At 55.9% G+C, this 24,262-nt stretch overlaps 1 protein-coding gene across 9 annotated transcripts in view; it reads right to left on the reverse strand.

Moving 5' to 3' along the window:
* Positions 1 to 24,262, reverse strand: part of TNS1 (tensin 1) — a 178,626-nt gene that overhangs the window by 103,848 nt on the left and 50,516 nt on the right. For all 9 annotated transcript variants that reach the window (XM_032354754.1, XM_032354749.1, XM_032354747.1 and 6 more), the window contains one exon: positions 6,013 to 6,054. The gene's annotated coding sequence lies outside the window, so the exon portion shown is untranslated. The remainder of the gene's footprint in view (positions 1 to 6,012; positions 6,055 to 24,262) is intronic.

A 24,262-nucleotide genomic window follows, 5' to 3' on the forward strand; every position in this document is an offset into this window, starting at 1 on the left:
GTACGTGTCGGTGAGTATGGGTTCCAGCAACAGACAGCGACTCCCCGCCCCATGACAGGAGAAAGCTCTTCTTTACATCTAAGTCTCCTCCTCTTTGTAAGAATCTCCACCTACCAGGTTCTACTCCAGGGAGCAACAGCAAATCTCCCCTTGCCCACTTTCTCACTCCCATTCTGCATCTGCTCCCTATTTCCCCTCTCCAAACCGCATAGCCCTGTTGCACAAATGCAGATCTTCAGCTTCCCTCGCCACTCTGAGAATCTTCTTTGGAACGTAATGCCCAGTTTTCTCTCTCCTTTGAAAACCAAGACTCTATCGGGCTCATCTCTCCTAACATTGCTCCGTTTTCTAGAATCCTCCCAAGATGGCCTCTCGTGACATTTGTGGCGAGAAGATGAAATATCATCAGAGCCTAGAGTTCAAACCAAGAAGATGAAATATCATCAGAGCCTAGAGTTCAATGACTGCTAGTCATTCTCCTTAATGGAGGGCAAGATGGCATCGTCGGGACTGAGGGCTCTGCCCACTTGTCCAGAACATCACTTCCTCCTCCTCGTCCGTGAGGCACCGTGGTGCCTTCTTGCCTCACATCTGGCACTTGAGAACCTTGGGAAAGTCATCTCAAAATCTGAGGACCACCACCTTATGCCCAGGAGCATGGCTGCTCGCAAGAAAACAGCATTATTCACAACACCTAAAACCCAGAAGTAGCTCAAATGTCCACTCACAGATGAACAGGCAAGTAAATTGTGGCACAGACAGACAACGGAATATTATTCAGCCTTGGAAAGGAAGGACATTCTGATACACATCACAACACAGGAAGGCTTGAGGACATCAGTGCTAAGTGAAATAAGCCCGTCACAAAAGGACACATATGAGTTCACTCACTTGAGGTACTTAAGTGGCCAAATTCAGAGAGATACAAAGAAAATGGTGGTAAGCAGGTACTAGGGAAGGGGAGGGCAGAGTTCTTGCTAAATGGGTAGACTTGTCTCTCTCTGCCTGCCTCTCTGCCTACTTGTCATCTGTCACATAAATAAATAAAATCTTTTTTAAAAAAAAAAGATATTAAATGGGTAGACTTTTGTTGAGCAAGATGACAAGAGTTCTGGAGATGGATGGGTGACATTTGCACAAGGGCAGGAACGAACTTAATACCATGACTATACACTTGAAAACAGTTAAGGTAATTAATTCTATGTTCTAGTATTTACCACAATAAAAAAAAAAAATCTAAAGTCAAAAGAATTTTTCAGAGCCTCCTTTTCACCTGAAACAGAGCAGGACTAGAGCAAATGATGTGTAAAGTCCTCTCATTCCTATGGCTCTACGCCAACCCCAACCCCACCCGCCTTCTAGAAGCCACACTGTGGCAGAAAGGAACTTTGCAGCCCCAGCATTGACACAGCAGTGGGCACAAGTCAGCTGCTCAGGAAATGTTTGTGGGCAGGACAGACGGACAGAAAGATGAAGAGACAGACGTTCCTCTAAATCCCAGACCCTGAGCTAGCTAGGTGCACTTGTGGTTGGCGCTGTTACAAAATCCCAATCCGTGAAACTGATATGACATTGTGTGTCAACTCTACTTTAAACAATGGAGGGGGAGAGGGAAGGAGAAAGGAAAGGAAAGGAAAAGAAATCCCAGAAAAGTCCACCTGGCTGTCATCAGTATTTATATCAGCAGCAAGCATCCAGGAGGTTCTGGGGAGAAAGCAGAACCAGGAATCTAAAAGCCTCTTCCTGACCCAGCACCTCATTACCCAGCCCCCCAACTCCCGTGGGACCCTGAACAGGTCACCTCGTCTTTCTGAGCTCACATTGTTCCTCGGCCTACCCAGGTAGCTCTGACAACATGCCCTGACTTCCACAGAATCCACCGTGGGGTCCCCATGGCCTGATGTCCCGGGAAGGGCTTTGAGAACCACAGGTGTCGTGCAAGTGAATGACGTCTGCCATGATTGATGGTCAAGCAGGCAGACGGCAGTGCTGGACCACTGAGTCAAAATCCCACACCCCCTTCAAATAGCTCTGTGGCCCCCTCAGTTCCTCATCTGTAACACTGGGATAATCCCACAGCATCTCTCTTGTTGTGTTGTCATGAAGAATAAATGAGTTTATTTTTGCAAAGCTTTCAGAACAATGTCTGGCAGAAAGTTCCATATAGGGTGACCATCTCACCATTGCTCTGATGGCTATTACGGGTGAATCCGGCCTGGCATTCCCACTGTCCCATTCATCTCTTCCCTCCTGTCCCAACAGACTCCCCACCCCACCTTCAGTTCATTCTGAGCACCTGCTAAGGGGCTGCTCTGGGTGAGGAGAGGCATTGCACTCCCATCTGTCCCCAGCGCACGTCTCCTGGGTGCCAGGCTCTGTGTGCAGGAGGGCCCACCATCCGGCCAACCTTGGCGGCCACTCCACTTGGCTATCACCCTCGGGAAATTCCTTTTGACTCTTTATTTTTCAGAAGTAGAGAAAAGCTGCTTCAGCAATTTCCAAGGATCAGGAGCGTCCGTGCCAAACAAGCCCTCTCACCTCTCCATCCTGCCCCCACCAGGGGACCCCACAGGAGGGAGGTGACCCTAGGACCCTCTACCCAAGGCCTTGGGCAACATCTGTTGAGTAAGATGAAAACATGGGTTGAAAATTAAGCCACTTTGCCCCGGCTGGCCTGGCACAGGCTGGAGAATGTATCCAGCAGGCCCACAGCAGGCAGAAATCCTGTGCCCAGGACACGGGCTCCCGGTCCGAGGGGGGTAAGATCGAAGCGAGACAGGTGAGATGGCCAGAGGGAGATCTGTGCCCTCTCTGAGACCTGGAGAAACCACAGCAGACACACACGCTGCGAGGCACGAGGGAAGGGGGCAGGGAGACCACAGACCAGCTCTGCCAGGGCTGAAGGGGAGGCAGCAAATGGAAAAGGAAGGAAAAATACAACCCGCCCTTTCCTCCCTCTTGTGAACCTGCTCAAAGCACTTGCCTAGCCTGCCTTGAGGAAACAGGTGCTGAGTGCTCTCTGGGGGAAGCCAAACTTTCTCCCGGTTTCCCCTGGGCCACTTTCCCACTCCCTGGGACGATAGCAGAGCGTCCTTCTGGAGCCCAGCACCCTTCCCCAGGAACAGAGAGACCCCTGCCCACGGGCAAGCCAGGGAACAGCAGCCCTACTTGCTGAACCCCTACCCGCACAGGGCATCCAGCTGAAGCCTTTCTTCCAGCCACTCGGTGAATGCGCGCGGAGTCAGTGAACACCTACTACGTGGCGGGTGGTGAGGATACAGCAGTGAACTTGATAGATAGGAATCCCTTGTCCACACAGGCTGCTGTGCTGGGAGGAGGGGAGCCCTAGAAGTGAGACGCACCATGTCCCCAGTGGTGAGACCGTGGAGGGACTAGGAAAGCAGGCACGGGAGACGGAGTTGCTGGGGAGAAGGGACATCTCCCACATGTGTGAACACCTGAGGGAGGGAAAGAGCCTCGAGGGGGACTCAGGGGTAGAGCCTCCCGGCCAGAAGGTACAGGACGGACAACAGTCCGGGAGCAGGAGCGTGCCTGCTGTGTTCAGGAGCAAGAAAACCAGGTATCTAACACAGAGTGAGGAAGGAGAGAGTTTCTAGAAGGAGATGTCAGAGAGGAAAGCCATCCTGCAGGGTTGTACATGCCAATGCAAGATGCTGGACTTTTACCCCAAATCAGGTGGGCAGCTCCTGGAGGGCCCTGAATACAGATTAATTAAATACACTCACGGGGCTCCTGGGTGGCTCAGTAGGGTAAGCGTCTGCCTTCAGCTCAGATCATGATCCCAGAGTCCTGGGATTGAGCCCCGCATTAGGCTCCCTGCTCGGCGGGGGGCCTTTTTCTCCCTCTCCAGAGCCGCTGCCTCCCTACTTGTTGTGTGCTTTCATGTGCACACTCTCTCAAATAAATAAAAGCCTTTAAAAAAAAATTCACTCATTTGCTCCTTTTATTCTCCCTAAAAACCCTACAGGGCAGCGGCTATTACGAACTCCCAATCTGTAGAGGGGAAACTGAGGTCCAGAGAGGCTAAGCATTGTGTCCAAGGTCACAGAGCGGAGACTGAGAAGCCAGGATCCAAAGGGAAGGAGTCTAACCCCCTCACTCTTGACCATGCTGGGGCGGGGGGCGGGGTGGGGGGAGCCTCAGGGAGCACAATCTGGTACGTCAACCACTCCATCACCACGTGGCCGACCCAGCCTCCTGGAAGGTCAGAGCCCCCCTCCTCACAGGTGGGACAGGACACAGGGACGGGAAGATCCTTCTGGTATCTAACTGCAATCCTTCTGGCCCGAATGCCAACCTCTTCCCTTTTGTTCCAACCCCTGACCCTTCCTCACATAAACAAGTTCTGAGTGGCCAGGAATCTGGCTTCTGCCTGCAGATCCCTAAGCCCCAGACCCCCCAGCTACCCTGAACCAGCCAAGGACATTCTGTTCTCAGGGGCGAGGTGGCAGTTGAGTGGAAATGATGAGACTTATACTCCCTGCTTCCTCCATCCCCTCCCCATCCACCCGCTACGGTGACCCTCTACAACCCCAGAGCGACTTCTTGCTGGTGGTTGCAAACCAGGCCTTGCACTGGCCTCCCCCTACCCCCCCACCCCCTGCTGTTGTCAGATGACCTGTGACCAGGCTCTGTGCGAAGAACACTCCACATCTGGAGAGGCATGGCTGGGCAGAGCTGAGGCCCAGAAGGGTCTGAGCCCCATGAGACCGGGGAGGCAGGGCCTCCGAGAGGAAGAGAAATAGCTTGGCGGGGCCCGGCCAGGGCTGCAGAGGACAGGCACCCGGCCATGGGCCCAAGGCGGCCAGGGCTGCAGAGGACACAGACGCGGCCATGGGCCTGAAGCACCTGAGCGTCCGAGACCTAAGCGTAGAGTCCCCCTACAAACCTTATTTCATCCCATCCATGACCCTCCATGGAGGGGACACTTCCAGCACCAAGAAGGCCTTGGGAGCATCGGGAGCAAGCACTCCCCTTGACAGGAAGGGAAGCTGGGGTCCAGAAAGAGGATGGGCTTGACCACTGTCACTGAGTAAGTGGGTGTCCGAGGGAAAGGAGGGACCAGGTGTCCTGACAGTTTCCAGGCTGAGTGGATGCACAGACGCCTGAAAGTGCCAGGACACCCTGGCCCCCTCCCCAACTGCCACCCACACTGGTGTCACCAGAGGCTCCTCTGTATCAATAAACAAGATTGTGTCCATAGGGGCCCTCTGTCCTGTGTGCCCCCACACACACACGCAAACACACATACATGCACCTGGAGTCATGCAGAGCCCTCCGCTCCAGCCTTCAGGGCCCTGCCCACCTCCAGCACCGGGCTGGGGAGAAGGGGCGCTGGGGACGCCTGAGAGCAACGGGAGGAGAAGCTCCCAGTGTTCCAGATCAGCCCAGCTGGGATCCGTCTGGAATGAGCCCCTCTCCCCACAGCCCACAACTCATAGGAGACCCGCCCCTGTCCACACTCTTCTGGAAGACTGACAGGGGAGGCTGGGCTGGGAGACACGGAGACAGAACAGAAAAGCAGAGTCAGCCAAGGAGCTTGGAGGCGGATTGGGCCACCTGAATGCGAGCCACTGCCCAGGCGGGGGAGCTCTGTGGGTCAGGTCCTCCACTCCCCTCCCTCCAGCTGAAGGGTACCTGACCCGAGACCCGGCAGGTAGAAGAAGGTGCCGTCCCCTGGTCCCAGAAGCCCCAGAACAACAGGCACCTGGCCTGGCCCAGAGGCATGCGAGATGCCCTTTTATGGGTTTTTCCAAGGACTTTCGTCTCAAATGGAACTAAGAGGGCCTGCATCTCGTCAGAAGGGACCTCATGACTCATTTCCTCCCAGTCCAGCTTCGGTCTGGGGAAGTGTCCCCCTCCTCCTCCTTACCTAATGGCCCAGAACCCTCTGGGGCCAGCAGCATGCTTAGGCCTAAAGGCAGCTGTAACAGAGGAGCTGAAGAAAGAGGGGAGAGAGCCCAGCAGGGTAGGGAAGGGACTGTCACTCACCACCAGTTCACGGCTGGATGGAGGGATGCAGGGAGCAGCCACCTGTGGGAGGAACAGAGAAAGGGCAAGGTTAGCATCTTTCATCCACACAGAAAACCAGGGCCTCCTGAGGCCATTCCACGGCCCCACCTCCATGCCAGACACCCCTTCCCTCAGCTTAACACACTGACCATCTCCGGCTTGAGAGGTCACTAGAAGATGCTGCGGCCACGTGGTAGATCCCTCAGGCAATCACACTGGGGAGAGAGGGAGTGGCAGAAGGCAAAAATGAAATGTACATCATGATTTTTTTTTTCAAGATTTTATTTATTTATTTCAGCAAGAGCGAGCGTGCATGTGCACGTTCAGGGTGGGGAGGGGCAGGAGAGGGAGAGAATCTCAAGCAGACTCCACGCTAAGTGCAGAGCCCGATGTGGGACTCGATCTCACAACCCCGAGATCATGACCTGTGCTGAAACCAAGAGTCGGAAGCTTAAAATGACAGAGCCTTCCAAACGCCCCGTATATCATACAATTTTTAAATTCTGTAGAAAAATAGGCAGAACACTGGAGGTCAGTGCACCAGGATTTTTAGTAGCAGTGGGTTCAGGTCATAAGAAGAAGGTTTTTTTTTTTCTTTGCTCTATGTTCTAAATGTTCTACAATATACTAAGGTTTGTTTTATACTTTTTAAAAACATGTTTAAGTACTTTAAGAAAGGAGGTTCTCCCCAATGCCAAGGCATCTCACCCAAAGCTGCAGACAGAGTCTGGGGTCCCCACAGCTTGAGGGAAGCAGGTTGGTGAAAGGCCCTGCCAGTTCTTCTGAAGAAAGCCTTGAGGGGTGAGAGCACCCTTTATGGGTGAGATTTTATTCTTAACACCATCCTCATCTTCCTCTCAGATGGAGGGTGGGGACCGGCACGTGGGCCTCCAGACAGATGGAGGGGAGAGGGAGGGCTGCATTGCCCCCTCCCCTGAGATAACACCTCCATCCTGGCCAGGCAGCCAAACCACTACCCTGACAATTAGCAGGGCCCTTTATCAGAGACTCAGTGTGTTCTTTTTTTCTAGCTGGGACACGTTTTTCTTGGAGCTCATACCTTAATCTTGGCTCCAATTCCCAACCCAAGGGGCCCACAGAGGGGACTGGGGGGAGGCTCTCCCTCAGGCATAAGTGGGTCTGGGCACAAGCCCCTGATTGCCTAAGACGGGGCTGCTGCCTCTTCAAACAGTGGGCAACCCCAGCTCCGGCCACCAGCCCAGCGGAGCGGCGATGGTGACAGCCTCCAGGCTCGGCTAGAGCTGGCTCCCCACAAGAAGCCACCCTCAGCCGGGCCCCCCTCCGCCTGACCCAGCTCTGTCCTCCATCCAGCCCGAGGGATCCCCAGGCTTGACACACCAGCCCAGAAGGGGCAAGGCTCATGTGACAGTGTGCCCTGAGCTCTAGAAGAGGCGGAGAAGCTGGGAGTTCAGCATCCCTGGGTTCTCAACCCAGTCGAGCTACAGGCTTCCTGCCCAACTCATTCTCCAGCAAAGAAGCCTGAGCTGAGTCTCCATGTCTATCGCCCTGTGCTCACTGTTGCCCCGAGACTGAGAGACTCACATGTGGGGCCAAAGGAAAGGAACAATTGCTACGCTCATTAGATACGGACTGTAGGAGCAACAGGCATTATTATCAATGCTTGACCCATATTAACTCATTTGATCTTTTCAAACATCCAATAAGGTAGGTACTAGTCCATCTTTGGCTAGGTTACACAACTCGCCCAAGGTCACAGAGCTGATAAGCGGTGAAGATTTATTCTGAGTCCCAAAATGAAATATGAAGGGAAACTCTTCCCCTGTGTTCAAGAGAAAGAGGAAACAGGGGGCCAAATGCTCTCCCAAGTTCAGGGTTCTTGATACACACAAGCATGGAGCCATCAGTGAGTGTTTTAGAAGTTTCTGGGGGAGACAGAGTCCAGGGCGGGGTGGAGGATCCCAGGAGAACAGACTGGGAAGGAAGGAAAGGTCCCAGAGGTGGCTGTGGCTGGCGGGCCAGACAAGGTCTCAGCCATGGGGGACACAACTGCCCCCCCCAGGCACCTGTGGGGCAGGAGTTCTGCATCCAACCATGGCCTCTTCCCGTGCCCTACTGCCCCTAACCCCATTCACAGGTTGTAGGTTTCAACCTCATGGGGCCAGGTTCCCAGTGTCTCCTCTCCCCCCACTCTGTCATGTAGGGGTCCCTCGGGCCCTGGGTGGGAGCCAGTGCAGAGCACTCTGCTCTGCTCCTTCCTCCGGAGCTGGAGCTGGAGCTGGCGCTGGCGCTGGGGCTCCGGCGAGGCTGGGAACCTCCAGGAGGGACGCTACAGGCTCCGGCCTCAGCCTCCAGACCTGAGCAAGTCCTGTCCATAGCCATTGTCTCCCACACCGTTACATGAGGGGTTTCTAGTCTCCCTTCTGGGTCTGGGAACTTAGGGAGTCGGGGGAGGTTACAGATCCATTTAAAGTGGGGGCGGAACGGACAGTGTCCTCTGAAACAGGGGGAGGGCCTCTCTCCCAGAACCACCTTAAGGCAGTGTTGGAAAGAAGGAGGGTCCAGGTGTCCCGACCCCAGGTCCCTTTCCTGTTTCCCCTGAGGCAGCACCACCCCTAAGGACTGAGCTCTGCAGCAAAGCGGTGGACCCCCAGCTGGAGGGCCTGACGTCCGGGTGCCCCTCGTGGTCTGCTGCCCCCCAGCATCTCCTCCACCCGCCACCCACAGCTGTGCATTCCAGGCCAGCCGGCCAGCCAGCCCACTAACTTTGTTGTGTGTTTCAGTGTTTCTTGTCTCTCTCTCTTGCTCTTTTTTTTTTTTTTTTTTTTTTGTAAGCAGAGAAATGTTTCCTTAAAAGGCTCTCTCCTTCCCTCCGGCACCCTGGCCCCTGGCCACCCTCTCAGGAGCCTGGAATGTGCCAGGGAGAGCCAGGGCCCCCTGCCACTCTGTGGCCTGTGCCCTCCGGCCCCACACTCCTGGTGTCAGCGGTGACCACGCCCTCTGCCCTGTAGGGACCTGAGCTAGGAACCCTCTCTCTGCAGAGGGGGCAGACTCTGGGACATCCACAAGAGCTCGGGGTCCCAGCCATGTCATAGTCTCGCTTCCCAGCCACTGGCAGGGATTCCTGGGCTTTGGCCCAGGAGGTCAGCCTTAGGTAAGCCTCCTCCCCCAGTACAGCTCCAAAAACCCGGCTACACACTGGAGGCTGAGCAGGCCTGATGCTCAGTCTGTCCACTCAGAAAAACGTACCAATAAAACTAGCAACAGCCACAGTTACGCACATCACACTTACTATAGGCCTGTCTGCATGAACTCCCTCATTCTGCTCCTACAACAACCTTCAACACCATTTTACGGACCAGGAGCCTGAGACGTGGACAAGTCAAGAAACTAACCGATAGGGAAGACGGGCTGTGAACCCAGCAGGGAGGCTCCAGGCAGAGATGCGCTCCTGCGCTCTGGGGCACGTGGTGCTTCCGTACACACTAATGTCCAGACAGCTGTGTCCAACAACAGCAACAGCCCCTGGAACGTGGCTTTCTGTCCGCTCCTAGCCTAAGCTCTCAAAATGTTTGGGGTAGAGACTCCTTCTCCCCATTTCACAGATGAAGAAAGTAAGGCACAGAAAAGGTAACAATTCATCCAAGGCCACCGCAGAGGCGCAGTCTGGCTCGGAGCCTGCAAGGTAGAGAGCTGGGGGCACTGCTGGGTGTGACTTGCCAGGCCCAGACCAGAGCCAATGCCTGGCATTCTTCAGTCCCCTACCCACTAATACCTTCTGAATTTCGAAGGTCCCTGGACGCGATTCCAACAACAGGACACACCCGTGGAGACTCCCCCGGGGTCAAACGCACCAGACAGCAGCCCTCCAGGCCAGGGCTCCCTGCGTGATCTGGGCTCTGCCCTCCTCTCCACCAGCACTCTGTGTCCATCCCCCTTGCCCAGGACCTAAAGCCACACATCGGAGTGACTCTTCTCAGTCCTTCAAGCACACCTAGCTGTGGGCCTCCTCAGGACCTCTGCATATGCTGTTGCCTCCACCTGGAACACTCTCAGCCCAGCCGTCTGCATTAGCTGTGTCCTTCCCAGACTTCTGGCTTTGGGTTCAATGCCGCCACTGCCAAGAGGTCCTCCCTGATTCCCTTAAGTCACACGCGTGCACGCACCCACGCACAGACACTGTTTCTCCAGCCCTCTTATCTCTATCTTCACAGCCCTAATTGCAATTTGCAATTAAACAGGTGTCAATTTCCTTGTCTGTAACCTGATTCCCCTGTGAGAGAACAAGTGTCCTGAGGGCAGAGAATACATCATTCATCGCACTGGACCCAACACATAGTGGCTGCACACAAAGCACTTACAGAAGGATGTAGGACACTCAGGCCCCAGGAAGGAAGACACTGCAGCCACCAGTGGCCAAAGTCACCACCATCACTGAGCACGTCCTATGCGCCAAGTGCTGGGGCCAGTCCTGCCACATGCTTGTCCCTCTGCGCCCTTCCAATCCTGCAGAGTCAGCAACATTGTTCCCATTCTACAGATGAGAAAAATAGAGGCTCGACGAGATTGTGCCACTCCTCCTAGGTCAGTCAGCTGGGAAAGGGCTCACTGCAGGTGAAATCTTGGCCTGGGGGCTCCAGGCACTGTTCTTGGCAGAGCAAGAGAAAACCCAGGCATGTACCTGGCACAGCCCTCCCGTCACCTCACCAGTACGCAAGCGGCAGGACCTGGTCCCCAACTAGGTGACACTCCATCCCTGGGGCCTCAAGCTGTTGGCCCTGGTTACATAAAACCCCGGGCTCCTAAACTTGCCCAGCCCTCCTGAGAAGCTCCCCACGTCCGCCTGGCCCTGGGGCCAGACAGGACCACCTTGCGCCAGCCAAAACTGAGAACCACTCAAGCCTCTGACTCTAGCTTCCTACGATCGGAGCAGAAGGTTCTTTTTTTTTTTCTATCTCTAGCTAGTCCTCTCTAATCTTATTGTAGTAAGATGCACACAACATAAAATTTACCATTTTACCTATTTCTAAGAAAACGTTTCAACAGCAGGTAAGTGCATATTCACGCTGCTGTACAAGCATCACTCCTCCCCACTTCCAGAACCTCATCACCTTCCCAAACAAGAAATCCCACATCCTTTAAATAAGAGCCCCATCCCCCTTCCCTTCCAGACCCTGGGGATCTCTCAGCTCCTGTGTTTCTGAATTTATGTGTTCTAGGCGCCTCACATAAGAGGAATCACACAGCACTTTGAATCTGGCTGATCTCACTTCATGTCCTGGGCTGAGTTCCATCCCCCCAAATTCACACGTTGCAGTCCTAATTCCCAGGACCTCGGAACGTGACTGCATGGAGCAAAAGAGGTGATGAAGCTACAACAAGGCCATCAGCGGGACCTAATCCAGCACGACCCGGTGTCCTTATTGGAAGAGATTAGGACCCACAGAGAGTCACCAGGGGAACGTGCAAAAGGCGAGGGCCATGAGTGGACGCAAGGATGGGCCTCAGAGGGAATCAAAAGTGCCCACACCTGGACCTCAGAGCTCCCGCCTCCAGAACTGGCTGAGGAGGAGTTCGCTATGCGAGCCATCTAATGTCCAACATGTTGTTAAAGCAGCCCCAGCAATTGTCACACCCGGCATCCTGTCCTCATGATTCATTCAGGTCACTGCAGGCATCAGAGGTGCCCTCCTTTTCAGGGCTGCATACTAGTCCACTGGGCAAGCCCCGCACACTGTATTTACACACCTGTCCTCGACGCACATGCAGGCTGTTCCCGCGGACACCGCCTCCACGCCCTTGCCCCCACAACTCCAGGCCCCCATCTCAGTCGACACACAAAGGTACACAGGAAGGAAGGAGCAGAGCACCTATGTGCGTCACTGACCTGGGTGCTTTATGTACATTTTATATAGTCTTCATGACAGGTCTTTGTGGTACGTGGGTTCAGAGAAGTCAAGTAACGGCCCAAAGTCAAACAGCTCATAGTAGGAGGAATGGCAGACGCAGAAGAAGGCAGAAAAAGATGCTCACTGTGTACCAGGCACTCTGTGTTATCCCTTCTACAGCCTAGGACCTTCTGGAGGAAAGACGAGTGCCCTCATCTCACAGGATCTCAAGCCATCTTCTCAGCAATCCTGTGAGATCCAAGATGGCATGGCCACTAATTGACACAGACCAGGGTCTGCCTGATTCCAATGCCACCTGGCCCCACGCGCCACACTCACTCCACAGCCAGATGGGGGCACCCGGGGCTGTGAGAGCAGAAGGCACTCAGGGGTCCCAGGTGGGGTCCACAGAGGAGGGGACACTTACGCCAGGCCTTCAGGACATTTTGCTTCTGTCTACTGGGCATCTCACCTAGGACCATTCCAAGAGCCCCGAGGGTGGTAAGGCCTGGTCCGGAGCCCAGGGCTCACCGGGCATGTGGATGGGGTTTTAAAAGGTAAAGATGAGGAAAGGGCATTTTGGGTGGAAATGGTCACATGAACAAGGCAGGGAGGAAAAAGCCACTACAAGTCCCCTTTGGTGGGACATGGGATGGGGGAAGGGGAAGAGGAAGGACACACTGAAGAGGACAAAGGGAAGGAGGACTGGCTGCAAACTCTTTCCAGGCTGGACCACAGGCAACTCGGAGAGCCCAACCGAGAAGTTAAGACTTTCAGACGCTGGTACTGGGGAGCCACCAAAGGTGCCTGAGGAGGATAGGGAGCAGAGAGAAGTAAAGAGTGAAGCTTAAGGCAGACAGAAGATATGTAATGATACTAATAATAATGGGGGGGGGGGGAGAGGGGGAGCCCAAAGCCCACAGATAAGGGTCCACTGGGCACCCTAAAACGCAGAGGTCATCATCTCCACCCTAACAATACACACATTTGGACAGACCCCAACCTCCAGCCTTGCCCTCTCTTCCCCCAGCCACAGCACGGGAGGACAGCACTGCCCCGACTTCTTCCCTCCCTGCCCTGTGAGGAGGAGCAAGTGGACCCGCCCCACAGGGCTTCTGCTTACCCTCTGGGCCCCACCTGGGAAACCCATGACCAGCATGTTGCCACCTCTGAGCCCTCGTCACTGAGGCGACACCACAGAGGTCAAGAAGAACAGAGACCACAATCCCCAGAGGATCTAGACTCCATGCCACATCACTGAGGAAAGAACCAGAAGACCCCATAGCCCGTGGACAGCCCAACACCTCAGGCCATGGGACGAGTCTACCGGGCTCCAGAAGGAAGACCATAGCTGGGCCCCATGAGCCAGGCCAGGCAGGCGGGCAGGCCCACCAAGTGGACGGAAGGATGGCTTAGAAGCCGGGTGGGATACCAGTGTGCCCTGAGTGTCCACAGCAGGCAGGCAGCTACAGAATGCCTCAGCCGGGGTCGGGGTAGCAAGGACAAGACCAGGGCTGAGAATGGCAGAGCCCCAACCTGGTTCAGGGCCTCAAGACACCGGCCTCCCTTTCCAAGGCCCAGGCCCTGGGCCGGGGGCTACTAAGGAGAAGATGGCTACCACCCTGGTTCCATTTCCTCCCAGGCCCATGCCCCCCTTCGAGGCCGCCTGTCCTCACCAGAGCGTGCTCCCAGCCTGCCCGGCTCTTTCCTTCCCTTATATAGAGTTCTGCTCATGATCAGGAAAGGAAGCGCATCCAGTTCCTGGAGGCAAGAAGGGGCCTGTTCCTAGGGACACCTCGAGCTGAGGGGGGCAGGGCATGTTCCAGCCGAGAGTCCCCTCCAGAGGCAGGGACCAGGCCTCTTCCCAAACCCAGCACAGACTCCAACTCCAACAAGAAACAGAGGAGAGTCCCAGTGAGGCAACTCTGGGCAATGCCCCCGGGACTCCTGCCCACACTGTCTGCATAAACCCTCCTGGGCCACAGGCCTCTTGAACTGACGGCCCGGTCAGCCTGTTCTCCACGCTCCGGCAGCAGCCCCTTCTCCCTGGTCCTCCCTCTCGTCTCAGGACCTTCTCCTCAGGCCCCACGCACCAGCCACCCAGCCCACTGCCGGCCTCTAGGTCTGGTAACACGTTCAAGAAAGGGACCTCCAGAGAGAGACGTTTCTCTGCAGCCAAACTCCAGCCATACTCGCACGCAGCAGCCGAACCTGCACCGCCCAACCCTCCACAAGGCAGGGAGCCGGAAGGGCTCCTCCTGTGCCCGGCCAAGAGGAGCACCCCCAGGAAAGGGGGCATGCAGTGGACCTAGTGGGACACAGGCTCTGGTCCCCCGCAGAGCCCTCTCGAAGGATGGTATGAGTTGGCCCAGGCTGGAGGCCCAGCTGGTGGCAGGGCATTTTCTCTGGTAAGGGGAAGCTGTGCCTCCCCTTAAACCCAAGCCGAGACACCAGACACTCACAGGAGTGACTGAGGGAGGCCTGACTGTAGTGACTCCAGGGGGCCTGAGCTTGCAACCAGGCCAGTCTTCTTCTGATGAAACCCCCACGATCAGGAGAAACAGAGAAATTGAGTTCAGGGAAACCTCTAGTGTTTGCCAGGCCCTGGGAGCACAAGAGAGGAAGCCAGCGGTCCCAGAGGGGCTGGGCAATGGCCCACAGGTGAGGTGGGTCACGTGGGGCCGCAGGAAAGCACCAGCAGGGGTAAGAAGGCACAGCTGGGCCCTGGGCTTAACACTGGTCAGCATCCTGGGCCACAGCCCTACTGCCCCTCAACAACCAAATGCCTCCACCTCACTCCTCCTCCACCGCTGGCCACCCAAGGTTCTGAAGCCAGAAACCTGATCTCCTGCCCTAACTCCTCCCTCCCCTCCCTCCCAGGTGGGAGGACAATTCTTCTGCCCAAATACCTCTCTGGCTGCCCGGCCCCGCCACACTGAGATGACTACAAGAACCTACAAGAACCTCCTAACTCAGGTCTCTGCCTCAGGTCCTACCCCTCTAACCTATCCTCCACTCAGCAGCCAGGGAACTATTTCTAAAATGCACATCTAGTCCTGTCACTCCCCTGCCGAAAGTCCTTCCCAACTCCATGGGATGGAGTCCAAATGCCCTAATATGGTCCTTGCAGCCCTGCGGGACCTGGCCGGGTCTCCCTGTTTCAGGCCCCATTCCCCACCTCTCGGCCTCAAAGCCCTTGCTCCAGCCAGAGACACCTCCTTTCAGGTCCAATTCCGTTCCACGTACTGCACTCTGAGCCCATTTCCCAGATGAGGCTCAGAGAGGTCACACACTTGGCCCAAGGTCGCAAGCCTCAGCCGTGCTCAGCCCCATGCCACCCGGACCTTTCCGAGGCCCAGCAAGGTTTTCCCACAGGGCATGGCTTCTGAGGCGGGTGGGGCAGGAGAACAGAGAGGAGACCTGCCAGCGAGGCCCGAGGCCCGCAAGGCAAAATGGAGGAAGAGGGTCAAAAGGGGCGCTTTGTGCAAGGCGTGGAAGGCTGAACTGACACCCATGGCCAGCGGCTTAGGACTAGCCCAATGCCTGCAGGGCCAGTAAGAGAGGGCGCAGGTGAGGCACGGGGTTGGAGGCCAAACATCCAGGCCAAAATAGTCAGCGGCTGCGGAACTGAGACCAGCGCTGAGCCAGGGCCGGGTGCAGAAAAGAGAGGCTAGTGGCGGATCGAAGAAGCTGGGGAAGCCGGACACCACCAAAGGGCCAGCCTGGAGGCCTCGGAGCAAGCAGCGTCCGTGCTATACAAGTGGAAGTGTCCACGCGCAGTTAGAAATGGAGATTTCAGAACTGCCTTCTCCTGAGACCCAAAGCCCGGGGAAAACCCCAGCCCTTCTTCCCCGCCTGGAGAGGGGCCATTTGTTCCGAAGCAGGGGGTGGTGTGACAGGGCCTGCAGCACAGAAAACACAGCTTCTAGGAAGTTCCTCGAAGAATCTGGTCAAGGAAAGGGCTGTGGTCTGTGGTCAACGTTTCGGTGGAACTGGGGGATTGGGGGGGCAGTGGGGGACAGGCATGGGAAGCAAGACCCTGCATTCACCCAACAGCACTAAATTAGTCCCCTCCCTCGGTGCCAGGTTCCCAGCAAGGGAGACAGAGATGAATAAGAATGGCCTGGCCCGGGAGGGGAACTTGGGGCCCACATGTAAACAGGGAATTATAAAAGAACCCAGTAACTGCTATAATGAAGGTATGAAGAGGGCTATTATCTCACTGGGATTCAAATCCATCTGTTTTTCCAGAAATTACGCCCAGAGGGAGACTGCCCACCCAACCCCCCTCTCTTCCCACTGAGGGTTTCTGTCCCTAGAGGAGAACTTGAAGGGACAAAGTCTTTGACCCTAAACTGTGCCAGAAGAGTAAGGCAGGAAGGACGCATGGGAAAAAGCGCTAAGAGCAAGGGGGAAGCCCAAGGAGTCAAGAGGTCTCAGAACTGCAGCAAGGCACAGCAGCAGCCTTGCAACGTGGCAAAGGAGGCTGAGGGAGGGCTGGGGTGGGGAGCCGCTGGGGCTCAGCCAGGCCACCAAATGGAGAATTCTGAGGCTGGGGGCCACCCTCAAACCCACGCCAACACAAGAGGGTCCCTCTGCCTTCTTAAACCAGACCAGAGTCGGCTCGCGGAACAGGTCCAGGGCCTGCCGGCCTCTCTCTCTCCCTTCCACCTCTGCAAAGGGCAGGGCTTTCCACCTGTTTCCTTATCTTAAAGGTGCTACAGGTTGCCGAGGGCACCACCCACTGGGTAACAGCTTTTGAGTGGGAAAAATGATACCCCAAATGGGCATTTCAATTGCAAGATGCATGCTAATTTCAGCAATACTCAAATGTAAAAAAAAAAAAAAAAAGGGTCCTTCAGGCTCCCCAAACTGCCCTATGTTGCTGACAATCAGGAAGTCTCTCCCAGCATCTACCTACTTCCTTTTTTAAAATTTGAAGGACGCCCAAAGAAAGAACAAAGTGAAAGGGAAACCCAAGTCCATGCTACCAGGAGAAAATGCTGTATATTCTCAAAGGCCATCTGTGGACCCCTGGACCCCTGCAGGTCATTCTGTCCCAGCGCCTGAGAGCAGACAGCTTTGACTCTAAGCCAAAACCAGGAGCTGGGAGCAGTTCAGTTCTGAAAAATCACACCTAACACCTTCTCTTGTGGATCCCTCCTTCCAAATTCCTCAACACATCGAGAGGCTGTGAATTTCCAACCAAAGGGCAAGAGCTGGGACCCAAGCAGCAATGGGCTGGGAGCCAGGTGTGGCTTCCAAGTTCACGTTGCCACAGACCACCACTTTCCACTACTTCCCGAGGCAGTCTCCTCGTCCGGAAAATGGAGAGAAGGAGACCTATGTTGTAGGGTGCAACTAAATAATGTTGACTGAATTGACACAATTAAAAACTCCCAGAACCGGGTGGGATTATGGACATTGGGGAGGGTATGTGCTTTGGTGAGTGCTGTGAAGTGTGTAAACCTGGTGATTCACAGACCTGTACCCCTGGGGATAAAAATATATGTTTATAAAAAATAAAAAATTAAAAAAAAAAAAACACACAGAACCCAGCCCATGCTTAGCACATGGGAATCCCCTCCATTTGGTGGCCACCAACATGGTGCCCCCCATGTCTTCATGTCCAGGGTCATAAGCTGCACGGCATGGGCCACGCGCAGGGGCCCCGTTCTAAAGGCTGCATGTATCTCAACTCATCAAATCATCATATCTGGGGCACCTGGGTGGCTCAGTCATTTGGGTATCCAACTCTTGGTTTGGGCTCAGGTCATGATCTCGGGGTCCTGGGATCAAGCCCTGTGTTGGGCTCTGCACTCAAAGTCTGCTGGAGACTCTCTCCCTCTGCTTCTCCCCCTGCTCGTGTTCGCTCTTTCTCTCTCAAATAAAAATCCTTAAAAAAGAAAATGTTAAAAGAAAAAAGTCATCACTTCAGCCCTGGGAGGTAGGCTCTGTTCTTAAGCCCACTTGACGGAAAAAGAATGGAGGAACTATAACAGGTGAGAAGAGGTAGTTGATTGACAAGGTCCCATCCACTGAGACGTCAGACCTTGGGACCCTATAATACAACGGAAAAGATGCCCATAAAATTTAAAAAAAAAAAAAAAATCCTCCTCTTTTCCCTGAGCCCTTGACTCTGGCCTCAGCTTCAGTGATCTGAAAAGGCACTCACACAGGAAAGTCCTGGGCCCCAGACGGCAGCGCCAGGAGGAGTTAGCAGGTCGGTTGTGCACAACTAGCCCAGAGCAGGGACTGGTGTTCTGGAACCCCATCTGGTCTGATGGGTCACACCAGGAGCCCCGGAAGCCAGAGTCCCAAGGGCAGGGCGGCCCAGCCCCATATTGCTCCTTTAAATCCATCTGCGGGGAGGCACAGGAAGCCCCCCTCTCTCTCGCAATTAGCCGGCAGCAGAGACTTGAAGCGAAGCCAGCACTGAAGGCCAGCGGAGGCCTGGCTGTCACCGGCATTGTTCGGCTAGATCTGACGCATATCCACCTCCCCGCAATGTTTCCTTGTTCTCCGGGGAAACCTCGGAGATGCACGCCTCTAAAACCAGGTCTGCAGAGAAGGGGTTGCTGAAGGGAGGGGCAGCGGAAGACCCAACTCTAGCTGGCTCAGAAAGCATAGGCAGATTTTAAACAGATGGGGGAAAGGGCTCACATGCGCCACAGACCCGGGGACCCAGAGACACTGCTGAGGTGCAGACGCACAGTTCACACACCCCAAGGCACACACACAGCGCAAACACAGCCCACAGAACCCCTGCCAGCTCCAGATGCAAAGTCACTCCCCAGGGCTGCCAGCCCCACCCTGAGCAGAGCCTGCACTGACTGCTGCCCAGAAGCCTCGCCCCCACACCCAGGGGAGGGGGGACGCGGGGGACACGGTCCCGGAGCACAGCTGATCTCAGGAAGCTAGGGCAGGGAATGATCTGTGGGTGCAGACTGGAGGAGGGGAGAGCGGGAAGCAGCAGAGGGGGGGCGGGGGGGGTCGAGTGTGAATGCTCACCCAGATCTCAAGGTGTACCCAGGAGCCAGCCTATCCACCTAGCAGGGCCAGCAGCAAATTCCCCTTGCTCTCTGCCCCCTCCTCGCAACCTGCCCACCCTCCTGGAAAAGCAGGTGAGGGCCAAGGCTCACTGATGGAAGCTGGGGAAGAGATGTCAGAAAGAGGAGGGCTAGTGTACCAGCTGTGAGGCAGAGCTGATAGGAGAACAACTATCCTGGAAAACGTGGAATACAGGCTTGGGAGCAGAAGTTTTAGGGGTGGAGGTGGGGAGTCGCAAAACAGAGTTTAGGGCTTGATGTACCACCGGATTCGCAGACTCCCTTGAACGTACTGGGTATTTACAGACCGAGTCCTCTCAACGGCACGTACAACAGCCAAATCTCCCTTCTCCATGTGGGTCAAGAAGCTCAGGGAGAGGAAGTTAAGTTGCCCAAGGTCACACAGCAAGGAGCAATGGAGCCAGGACTCAAACCCGGGATAGCCAGACCGCAAAATCTATACCCCTTCGGGCACACCAAGTCACCCGCGTGCTTCGCCGACAAGATGGGGCAGCTGTGCGGCCTGGAGGGCGTGGCGGGATGGCAGGGAGGAAGGGCTAAGGCAGAGGGGCGCAGAGAGGCGAAGGGGGTAGGGGGGTGGGCATGCCGGCCTGGACCTCCAGCATCTAAGGCACTCAGGCTGTCGTGACTCAGTTGCTGGGCCTCCGGGGAGCATTTCCGGAGCCCCAGACAGCTGGGCAGCCTCGGAGCCACCTGCCCAGCACAGACACCGGGCCATTACTCACAAGTGCTGGTTACTCACTCTTCTCGGCACCCTGCCCCCTAGCACATCACTCACTCCCACTCTGCCCCCTGAGAGTGGCCAAGAGGAGCCAGCAGATCGGGTTGATTCCCACCCTCGCTCTGCTAGCCTCGATCCTGCCAGCGCAGCCCCACCTGAGTCACTGGGACGGAGTCCCACAGACTCTGGCCCACTCACCCCGGACAGCTGTTACCTTCCACTCTGTTCCAGGAAACAGAGCTGCCCAGAGGACTGGTCACTGGGCAAAGAACCTTCCAATCCCAGGGTTGGAAGGGACCTTCTCAGCATCTTAGCTGGCTTCCCAGCAGATGCCTGAAGACCTTCCAGGACCCCCACATCCATGCTAGATGGCTCCTCCATCAGCCCCAAGAACAAGAGCCTTTCTGTTCAGAAAGATCCGCAGCCTTGCAGAATTTCAGCACTGGTTAGAGAAATGGAGGGCCCTCCTAAGGCCAACCTCTCATCTTACAAATGAAGAAACCGAATCCCAGAGAGGGGACGTGATTTGCCCAAGGTCGCACAGTGCCAAAGAGGGACTGGAAGCTGGCCGTCTGGCTCCCCTGCCACCAGTCCCTCCACTCACGGCAAGTCCTTTCAGCCCACAGGGAGTCCGTTGGGCCGGCCCTTGCAGCCTACCCCAGCAGCCCACCCTCACGCCCTCCTGTTGCAAAGCAGCTGCACCTAGGGGAGCTGAATTTGGCCTGGGGAGAGCTGGACCACTGGACTCGGGAGAGCGGAAGCCCAGATGAGAGCAGAAGGAAAGAGCTGCCGTAAAACTGTGCTTCGTGGGGAGCAATCACTTTCTAACAGTGACGGAGCATCAGGAACATCTACCTGGCAGACGGGAGATGGACCACAGGCCTTCGGGAGGCCATGGAGCTAGAAGGCCAGGCCCTCTGGCAGGACAAGATGGGAGGAATTCCTGGGGTCCCAGCTGGGGACTTGGGAGAGTCCTGGCCTCCTCTCTGCTCACCTCTCCTCCCCCTGCCCCTTGCCCCGGCTCGCCCCGGCTCACCCCTGCTCTCCCAGGGCTCCAGCCTGGAATCCAGGCTGGCCGCGGCCTAGGCTCCCACGCCCAGCTCAGCCCAGCTGGCCACATCAGACACAACCCCATGTGTGGCGTTGGAGGCAGCTCACGAGGGACGAGGAGCCTTCGAAGCCTCCCAAGGAGTCTCGTCTCTCCTGTACTTTCCCACCCACTCGGGGCACTCATCCCTGAGAGGCCCCTGCCTGCTTCCCTCCTTCTGCACCACAAACAACAATAGTAGTAAGAGTAACCAAGGGTCACAGAGCATGGCCCTGTGTGCTGGCCATGGCTCTATTTATTTCCCACTTTTGACAGATGAGTAAACTAAAATACCGACAGGTTGGGGTCAAGACCGAAACCCAGACGGCGTGGCTACGGCCTCTGATCTTGATACCCCCCACCCCCGCCCCCACCCCGGCCTCTGGCCCCATCGTGCCCCGTAAGAGGACCTCGCTCCAAGTTCAAGCTCCCAAAAGCCCTGCTTCCTCATCCACGTACCACCACAGACCTCCTGCAGCCACGTCGGCCTCAGTGACCCTTCAGCAGTCCTCAGGCTCTGGACAGGCAGCCCCCGTGCAGACACTGACTTGGGGACACTCCTGTCTGTTTGTTCATTCGTTCGTTCAACAAAGAGTGAGGGCCCGCCGTGCGCCAGGCAGATGGCGGAAGACGCCCCCAAAAGGAGCGTCCCGATTCCTTACAGACACAAGCTGCCCGCGGTCTGCCCTCACTCCTGCCCGCTGCGATCCATCCATGCCAGTCTTGTGTGGGAAGCCTTGCCAGCTTCGGCTCTCTTTTGGCCTGAAAGATCTCCCAGGAAGGAGATCCCAGGGCCTCCTCTGGCAGCCTCCTGATCCAGGAGAGGAGGGCAGCCCGTGGGAAGGACCCGGGAGAGATGCAGCAAAGTGGGAGAGGCTTTCCCAACTTGCGGCTGAGAAATTCACACAGCAGACTCCGAGGGCGCTGGCTCATGGGCTGTGCCCAGATCTCCCTGGCCCCTACAGCCTTCACAGCAGCCGAAATCATCATCCTAAATAACAGTCTCATCACATTTTCCCCACATGAAAGCCCTCTGCTGCTCCCTCGTTCACCTGACCCAGAAATCCCTCCAAGGCGGGGCCCCAGGCAACACCGGCAGGTTCGCCCAAAGCCAGCCTTTCTCACACACACACTTCCGGGGGGCCTAGTCCGTGCCAGGCCCTGAGCGGGGCACTTCACAGAGACGATCTCATTTCCTCCCAGTCATAGCTCTATGAGGCTGGATATCAGCCCCATTTGACAGATGCAGACATTGAGGTTCAGCCCAAGGCCACCCAGCTAGCAAACAGCGGAGCCAGGAGGGATAGCACGTTCTGTCTGACTCTAACACAGGGCTGGGGCCATTATTTCATCCATCGTGACATGTGTGCCTTCCGGCATGCCGTCCCCCTGTGCCTGAAGAAGTCTTTGTCCCTTTTGCTCCCCGTGGAACTCCTCCTCAACCTTCAAAACCCACCTCCAGGAGTGCTTCTTCTCCAAAGCTCTGCTAACCCCACCAGCTCGTGTACACTGCCTCCTTCTTCAGTTTCCCTCTGCATTTGGTAGAAACCTTCCATCTACTCCTCTTCATCTCCTTCTAGACGGTGTCGCCCTGGTCTTTCCAGCCCCATACCCCTGGCACCTTACCTGGCAAAGGGTTGGTGCCCCAGAAAGTCTTGGAAGTGAATAATCAGGGCCCTCATGTACCTGGCCAGACTCAGCCACCATCACATGGCCACCACTGTGGGTCCCCAGGCATGGCCTCCACCCAAGAAGCCCCTCCCCCAGTCACAGGCAGGGCCCCCCATCACCACCTAACACCCTGCTCGTGCCCCTCGGTGGGAGCTTCTCCCTGTGCCCAGCTGCCTGCCCCTCTCTGCCCAACCAGCTCGGCTGTTTCTGGGAGTCTCAGCTGGTGATTAGGGCCCTAATCAGCAGGACTTCCTGCCAGCAATTGCCAGAGGTGGGGGCAGGGCAGGAGGGAAGCAAGGTCAATCCAAGGTGAAGTTCTCGCAGCCTGGGACCAGGAAGATTCAGTCAGGGAGATGGAATCACAGACTCTTCCAGCCCCTGCACCCCCCAACCTTTCACTGACAGGTGAGGACATCAGGCCGGGCAAAGGAAGGGACTCTGATTCCAGAGTGTAGGAACACAGCAAGAGCACTGCTCTCCCCATGCTCTGGGCCTTTCTTATGCTCCCTTTGAGACCTCTGTCCACCCCTCGACCTTGACCCCAGCACCAAGCCCAGGGCCGACCCCAAAGACTGCTCCCCAGAAAAGGTTGTTGTAGACCAGTGAATTGCTCAGGTCTGGTCAAGGTCAAGAGCCAAAGGCAAGCCCCTCCTCTAGATGAGCAATGGCCTAGAAATGGAGCAGAGGTGAGCAGGGGCTGGGGAGGGGAAGCGAGAAAGGGCTGGGCTGAGCTCAGAAACCCTCCCCAGCTGTCATCATCATCAACCCAAACCCATTCTTTCTCCAAAAAAAGCTTAATGCCTTCTGCAGCTGCAACTGGGCGGGTCAGGGGTCCGGAAATAGAGCTCACCCCCGACCTGGAGCGACCCCAGCCTCCCTGGGTGGGAACCAGGGGCTAGGTGGAAAGGCCGTGGGGGCTGACCCCTGCTAATGAGGGACGTCAGAGGCACCAGAAGTGGAGGACCCCGGAAAGGACAGAGGTCTGGGATGAGGCAGGAGTGTGGCCAGGACCCGCCCCTACCACGGGTTCATCGCTCAGAGCCTTGCGGCATGCAGGAAGGGCTGGCCATGGTTCTCCCCCACCTCCCACCAACAAGGGACTGAACTTAAAGTTGCAGCAAGAGGGATGCAGGTTAGACTTCAGAGAGACCCAGAGCTATTTAGAGATCCCACTTTAAAATACAGACACCACCCCTATGGGTATAGCCCAGGGTCAAGAGTAGCCTGCCTGGAGGCGGAGCCAGCCACGTCTTTGCCAGGCGTGGGAGTCTCTGATTCAGTGACTCTCTTCAAGGAATGGGATAGGATCCAAGGAGGGGAGCTTGGACGGGTTTATAATAATGCATCTTGTTTACACTGATGGCCGCTTTCTCAGAGTCCTTCATAAACACAGCTCTGCATCGGCTCCCCTGGGCAGACAAGACCTTGGGAGGTCCCCTTAGCTCCCTGCCTTTCCCCATTCACAGAAGGGGAGAGACATATGTGGGGGTGTGGGGAGAGTCTCCTCTCTGGGCTCTGATGTTGGGTCTCCTAGAGGGAAAATGATGCCACTGTCTCCACCCTCTGGTCCCATAATCCTCCCGTCTTAGGGATGCAACCACCACAAGAGAGAGAAAGGAGTCCATGCAGAATTGGGCTCTGGGAGAAACAGCAGTACCGCTGCTATGACCCGTAAAATAACTACAATTACTAACATTCATCGATCCCTGACTATGTGCCAGGCGCTGCTCAAAGTGTTTCAAATAAACTAACTCATTCTATACGCACAACCATGCCCCAAAACAGGAGCAATTCTTACTCTGCTTTCCAGATG

This window comes from Mustela erminea, chromosome 8 (genome assembly GCF_009829155.1).
Source record: "Mustela erminea isolate mMusErm1 chromosome 8, mMusErm1.Pri, whole genome shotgun sequence".
NCBI lineage: Eukaryota > Metazoa > Chordata > Mammalia > Carnivora > Mustelidae > Mustela > Mustela erminea.